Source organism: Lepidothrix coronata, unplaced genomic scaffold, assembly GCF_001604755.1.
Source record: "Lepidothrix coronata isolate B3197 unplaced genomic scaffold, Lepidothrix_coronata-1.0 Scaffold213, whole genome shotgun sequence".
Classification (NCBI taxonomy): Eukaryota; Metazoa; Chordata; class Aves; order Passeriformes; family Pipridae; genus Lepidothrix; species Lepidothrix coronata.
Window position 1 is genome coordinate 350802 of NW_016690393.1, and position 7176 is coordinate 357977.

Genomic DNA, 7176 nt, shown 5'->3' on the forward strand with positions numbered 1-7176 from the left:
CCTGGAAGTGTCCAAGGCCAGGTTGGAGCACCCTGGGCTGGTGGAAGGTGTCCCTGCCCAGGGCAGAGGGTGGGACTGGATGGTCTTCAAGGTCCCTTCCAACCCAACCCATGTAATTATATGACTCTCTGATTCTATGATTCAAAGGAACAAACCAAGCTCCCTGGCAGCCAGAAGGGAGCTGGTTAATTCAGCATATTAGAAATGTCTCAGTCCTTTTCCAGGTAGGTGAGAAAGAGCCAATCTCCCACCACCACGAGGGCTGGGGGGAGTAAGAGACAAAACTCCCCCGAATCAGGCAAAGCAGCTCGTTTCGAGGGGCTCTCTCTCCCAAAATTCAATTCACAGACGCCAAACCACTTCCTGGGCTAGAGATAATTAGAGGGCATTTAAAGCAGAGCCTCTGCCTGCCCTGAGCTCCCACCCAGGACAGCAATTCCACAATTTCCACCATTTCCAGAGGCAGGTTTCTGCTGGAAGACTTAACGAAGTGGCGGCAGCGTCAGTGGAACCGCAGGGCATTAGTTACAGGGCTGAGGAAACAAATCTCACAGCATAATCCTGAGGTGCCTTTAATGTCCTAATTAAACCTATATATAGAAGCTGCAGGCAGGAGAAATTGTGTGAAAAAGTTTCTCATCTGCTGGGTATTTTTCCATCCTTTCCCCCCCCTCTCCCTTAACCCGGAGAGGGGCTGAAAAGGATTCTTTGCATCGATTTTTGGTGGGGAAAGGGAGAGAAATGCCAGGCAGACAGAGATCAGCAGCACTGCCATTCCCTGAGCCCTGTCAGGAAGACACAGCCCTGCCAGTGTTTGCTGATAAGCCTGACTTCTGCCCTGATAAGGCCAGGCCAGCCCGAGCCACTCACAAGGAGCATCAGAAGCATCAGATTTTTCTCCTTCTCTAATTGCAAGGCAGGGCTGGAGATGGGACAATAAAGCTGAGGAGCTGGGGAAATCACAGAGGCTGTCTGGGAGAATTAGTGTTCGGCAAGGAGGGGAGGGAGGCAGGACAAACCTCGCTGCCTTTCAATCTAGGAAGGGTCACAGGAGACAGATGAGGAAGGAGGACAAAATCCTGCAGTGTCTTTTGCCACTTAGCAGAGCCATCAGAGTGATGGATGATGAATCAGAGAATCAGTTAGGTTGGAAAAGACCTCTAAGATCATCGAGTCCAGCAGTTAACCCAGCTCTGCCAAGCCCTCCACTAACCCAAGTGCCACATCCACAGGGGCTTTTCAATCCCTCCAGGGATGGGGACTCCACCCCCTGCCCTGGGCAGCTGTGCCAGGGCTGGACAGCCCTTTCTGGGAAGAAATGTTTCCTAATGTCCAACCTAAACCTCTCCTGGTGTGATTTGAGGCCATTTCATGTCCTCCTAGTCAGGACATGAGTGTGGGAGACAGGACACACCTTGCACCAGCAGAATGTCACTGGGGTCAGAGCTGCTGGCACGGCAAGGCCACCCCAGGTGGCTGCAAGGACTTGGTGTTTCTTAAGTTTTTAAATGTCTAAGTCTTGCACAAATGGTCCTTTTCCCTGTAATCTGCCATCTGTGCTTTGAGCTCTTCCCCTGCAGGGCACAGAGGATCCCATGGAAGGGGCACAGGAACGGGCAGTGGGGTCGCACTTCAGGGAGGCTGGAGTGGGTTTAAAGTGCAAATCCTGAAGAACAGAACCACAGTGCTGCCTTCAACCTCTTCCAATCACATCAAACATCGCCCAGAACCAGATTTTTGTCTCTTGGAAGGAATGCATCTGCTTTGGCAGAGCTCTCACTATGAGTCACAACCCAGTTTTGGGGCCCAACCTGCCGTGGGAGCTCTCTGGGTCACCCACGCTGTGACAGACACTGCAGTGTGATCCCATCCCATCACACCAGGGCTGTCTGAGAGCTCCCTCTCCCTTCTTTAAATTCCCTTCACAAGGTCCAGTTTGGAGCTAACAGCCAGGGGTATCTTTCTCCCTGAGGCAGCAGAGGGAAGGGCCGAGCCTGCTGCTGCGGAGGCGAACTGAGATGTTCATTCCCACCCTCTCCATGCCAAAGGAGCCCCTCCCACAGCAGGAATTAGCCTATAATTAGCTTAGAGAATAAAGCACTTTTAATTAAGGATTGAAATTCAGCAGACCATCTGCCTGGTTGTATTTGCAAGCAAGAGGCATCTTCTGCTGGCAGCAACGCTGCTCCTGGTTCCTCTCTAACCCTCCGAGGATTTTTCCTGAGCTGAGGCCAGGACTGAGCGTGGGGGTCAGAGCCAGGACATCACAGCCACGTTGTCCAAGACAACCCTCTGCAGTTTGTTGGCTGTCACACTGCAAAGCCACTCTCAGAGACGGGCAGGGGAGCAGGGAGGGCACCCTGCTCTCCTTCCAGGCTTCAGAGCTCCGGGGCAGTGCCTGCTGCAAGAAACCCAGCCTGGAAATCTCAGCCCATGGTCTTGCCTTTTGCTCTGCTCTGCAAACACTCAGGGAGCTTCAGAAAAGCCACAGGGACAATTCCTGACACTTTCCTGACTTGCACAGGTGTGGCAGGCACAGAAAGCATTTGGAGGCCACATTCCTCAATCTGCAATGAGATCATAGAACCATGGAATGGGTTGGGTTGGAAGGGACCTTAGAGATCATCTCATTCCACCCCCTGCCATGGGCAGGGACACCTTCCACCAACCCAGGTTGCTCCAAGCCTCATCCAACCTGGCCTTGGACACTTCCAGAGATCCAGGGGCAGCCACAGCTTCTCTGGGCAACCTGTGCCAGGGCCTCCCCACCCTCACAGGCAACAATTCCTTCCCAATATCCCACCTAACCCTGCCCTCTGGCAGTTTGAAGCCATTCCCCCTTGTCCTGTCCCTCCAGACCCTTGGAAACAGTCTCTCTCCATGTTTCTTGTAGCTCCTTCAGGTCCTGGAAGGCCACAATCAGGTCACCCCAAAGCTTCTCTTCCCCAGGCTGAACAATCCCAGCTCTCCCAGCCTTTCCCCCCAGTAGAGCTGCTCCATCCCTCTGACCATCTTGGTGCCTCCTCTGGACTCTCTCCAGCAGCTCCATGTCCTCCCTGTGCTGTTCCCAGGGCTGGAGCTCTGCAGGGGGGTCTTACCCGAGGGGGCAGAGGGAGCAGCAGAGATGCAGGAGCCAAAGGGCTCCTACAATTACACCACACTTATAACCCCACATCACATTTCCCCATTTACTCCATGGGGTTCCAAATCACAAGGAATTAGCCATTTCTTTCTCTTAGTCCCCTTTCTGTAAGTGCCATCCTGTACTTCCCTCTCCCTCGAGCAGAGGTGAACCCCGGGCCCTGGTCTTGCAGCAAACACAAAAGCAACATTTCCATGTTGACAACACCGAGATCTTCGTGTCAATCAGAACCTGTTCAAATATTCTGACATTTCCAAAATCACTGTTTTTTTCTTCGGTCCCTCAGAGTTTCCCCTTGTTGTGCTTGTAGAAAAAAGATTGATTGGACTCTGAAAGAAAGAGGAGAGAGGAATGCTAAAGCAAATGCTCAGTTTGAGGTTTGGATCCCACAGGAATGTCCATGGGCACATCATAGCAAGGAAAGACCTCACTAAGGCTGAATTACAGAATCCCAGGTTGGAAAAGACCTCCAAGGACATCGAGCCCACCCTGTGCCCCTTCCCCACCTTGTCCCCCAGCCCAGAGCACTCAGTGCCACCTCCAGTCCTTCCTTGGACACCTCCAGGGCTGGGGACTCCAAACCTCCCTGGGCAGCCCCTGCCAAGGCCTGACAGCCCTTTCAGCGAAGAAATTCTTCCTGAAATTCGGATTTTCCCAGCTGTAGAGCCTGATCTCCTGGAGCCATGAAGGTGGGTTCAATGCACCTCCTGCATTCCTCACCTGGGATGACCCAGAAGGGCCCAACACTTGATGGCTGTGTCTTAAAAGCAGAAAAGCTGCTAATTTGATAAACTGAGCCTGGATATTCCCAGAGTGAAATCCAGCTCATTTTGTAGCAGACACTGGATGGAGTCCACAGCCAAGCTGTCACCCAGGGCACCCAAAACCTCACTGAGATTCATGAATTTACCCCCGAGGAGCAAACCCTCCACAAGAAATCTGCCCCACCAGGTCCTGCCAAGCCCCCCCAGCCTCAGCCCTCCTCCAGGCCCTGCTCCTCGTGTGTTCTCACCCAGGCTCTGTCGTTGTGGTGGAGATTTCCCCTGGGATGAACCCAACCACCTCTGAACCTCTTCATAATATCTGTCAACCAGACTCGGAGGCATCGAGCAGCTTTTCAGTGCCTCAAGATTAAAGAAAAAAAAAAACAAGCATCAGTCTGTGAGTGATGCCTGGGCTGAAACTCAGGCTTCTGAAATGGGTTTATAAATATATTCAACTGGTTTCAGACGGTTAATTAATGTACAGGAAACACACTCTGCTCATTGTGAGGAGGCAGAGCTGTGGAGCAGATCCATCTGAGGAATTATCTCCAACAGCTCCCAGCAAATCCATCTCAGCAGGCAGCTTGCAGGCACACCCTGGCATGTTGTGTGTGTTTTAGTAGCACAGCTGCTAATCTTTATTCATTTATTTATTTTTCCCTACAAAAGAAAAACAATTAAATTTTAACCAGCCCACTATTAGCTTTCGGCACCTAAATCCTCGGGTGGAAAACTGCTTCCAGAGTTCTGGGAGGGAGGAATTCTGAAACCCACAACAATGGGAAAATCAGAGAGTCGGGGAGTTAGGTCAGGCTTGAAACAAATGATCCCCCCTCCTGGACTGAAAAATTGGTACAGGAAACACACTGAAGGTACGAAAATAAAAATTAAACAAAGAATTCAGAGGCAGCTGAAAGGTTTCCCCGTGGAGAGGGGTGTTTGCAGAGCACTTTCCCCTGTCTGTCACAGTGACAGCTTCGAGAAGCAAGAGGAGAAAGGAGAAAATAACATGTCAAGATATTTTTGGAGACTGGTGAGGCTTACAGGGAAATTCCTTTGCCGGCAAAGAACAAATATTTATTGCCCTTGCTTTATTTCTTCTGCCCACTCCAAGACACAAAGGGCTCTTGCTCAGATCTCAATAAACAAGGGCTGCCATGAACCTCTGATCTTTCACTCAGCTTTAAATCAGTGCTGAAAGGCAGCACGAGCATGAAATTATTAGTTGTTGCTGCTAATTGGGGGGGCATTAGTGGAAAACACCAGTTTTAGAACTGCAGGGAAATGTGATTGGGATTGGGCTGGGGGACAAGGTGGGGATGGGGCACAGGGTGGACTTGATGATCTTGGAGGTCTTTTCCAACCTCAGTAATTCTGGGATTTTGTAATTCAGCCTTAGTGAGGTCTTTCCTTGCTATATATTTGAGGTTCCCAGCCTGGGAGGGTTGAATGCCAAAGATGCAAGTGCTGCTCCATTCTGGACTAGAATTGCAGCCTGAGAACCTGCTCCAAACCAAGGCATGGAGGGAAGCTGGGCCAGCCTGCTCCCCTCTGAGGTTGCTGTTCTTACAACCCAACAATTTGTCCTCCCCTTACAGCAAAATTCAGTGGCCAAGTTGAATTTTAGGTGTATTTTAGTCCACAGGCACAGCGTGAAACCGGGATGGAGTCCACAGCCAATTTGTCACCCAGGGCATCCCAAACCTCGCTGAGATTCATTCACACCATTCATGAATTTAGGAGCAAAGGAGCAAACTCTCAAAAAGAAATCTGCCCCACGAGGTCCTGCCAAGCCCCCCCAGCCTCAGCCCTCCTCCTCCTCCTCCCCCTCCTTCTTCTCCTCCTTCTCCTCTTCCTCCTCCTCCTCCTCCTCCTGGCTGCCAGACACGAGCCGAGGGATTCTGTCCATTCGTTCCTCCTGTACATTCCTGGTGATGTTTTTCCCTCTGGAATCCCACTCCAGAGGGTGCCATCACCGCAGGTCCAGCGTTGGCAGCTGACAAGGTGTGTCAGCTCATGGAATTATGGAATGCTTGGGGTAGGAAGGGATCCTAAAGAGCTGCCAGTTCCCCCCCTGCCATGGGGTTGGTGGCAGCTGGAGGGAGGCAGTGAAAGGGGCTTCTCCTGCCCTCCTTAGGGGGGTCTCTCTCCTCCTTAGATGCAACAGGAGCTCCTCAGCCTTTGGCTGTCTCTTTAGAAGGATGTGGAAGTTCCACTGGTCCTATATCCTGTTTTCCAGCCCCAGGGATCTCACGGATACCTTGCAGCACCTCAGAGAGCAACAGCCACAAGATTCAGGCAACAGAGCTCAATGTGTCTATTTTAGGCAATGTCTAAAGCCAAGAGGCACCAAGGAAAGTGTTCCTGACCCCAAACAATTGGATGCTGGGCTGAAATACTCCCATTTTCTGCCAGCTACTCTGATTCCACGTCAGCATCCTGCCAAGGCCAGGCTGGATGGGGCTCTGAGCAACCTGGTCTGATGGAAGGTGTCCCTGCCCAAGAAACTTCTTCATAGAACTGAAAAACCCTGGAAAAGGGCCTGATTTCCCAAACTGCTGCTGCTCTCTGGCAGGTGCAGCTGGAGGGAGTTGTAAGAGGTGATGCTGGGGCAGGTCCCTCTCATCAGGGAGGGTTTGGCCTTTGGGACTCCACTTTGCTTTAGCCCAATTTTCTAAAGGTTTCCATCTGCCTGGGATCTGCTCTTCCAGCCTTGGCACTCTCATGCTCTCACTGCTTCCTCCAAACCAGCACCTGCTGCTCTTCCATCAGCCCTTTTCCTCCTCCTCCTCCAGCTCAGAGACACTTCCCACCAGACAGCTCCTCCTGGGGACCCCCCCCAGCCCAGCCAGGGCTGCTGCCCCTCTTTGCTGGGAAAGGGAAAAGGGAAATGGCAGCCCCTGAAGGCAGGAGCTGAGGAAATGCCAGCCAAGTGCAGCCCCCTGCAAGCAAACACCGGCTGGGGTCGGACCAGACCATCTTTGAAGCTCCCTTCCAACCCAAACCTCTGATTCAACCTCAAACTGGGGCATGGAAAAACCCCGTGCTTCCCTGTTTTCCCAGTGATTCCCTGGCCCCGGGTGGAGCCTCTGGAGGGGGGTGGTGGCAGATGGGACAGGTGCCTTTTTGGTTTTCGCTCCACAGCTCCCGAGCTGCTGAACCCCGTGGTTGTCATGCAAGGAACATCTCCCTGCTCAGGGGCTGGTGGGTGGATGTCTGGAAGCAGAGGTGGAAGCTGTTTGTGGAATATGGAATGAGGATTATGGATGT

General features: G+C 52.1%; 1 long non-coding RNA gene across 1 annotated transcript; it reads right to left on the reverse strand.

Moving 5' to 3' along the window:
* Positions 1 to 3102: 3102 nt before the first annotated feature.
* LOC108506372 lies at positions 3103 to 6759 on the reverse strand. Its single transcript, XR_001877753.1, has 3 exons — positions 6661 to 6759; positions 4155 to 4266; positions 3103 to 3471 (listed from the first exon to the last, which is right to left on the reverse strand). It is a non-coding gene; the product is annotated as an uncharacterized LOC108506372 (long non-coding RNA).
* Positions 6760 to 7176: the final 417 nt, after the last annotated feature.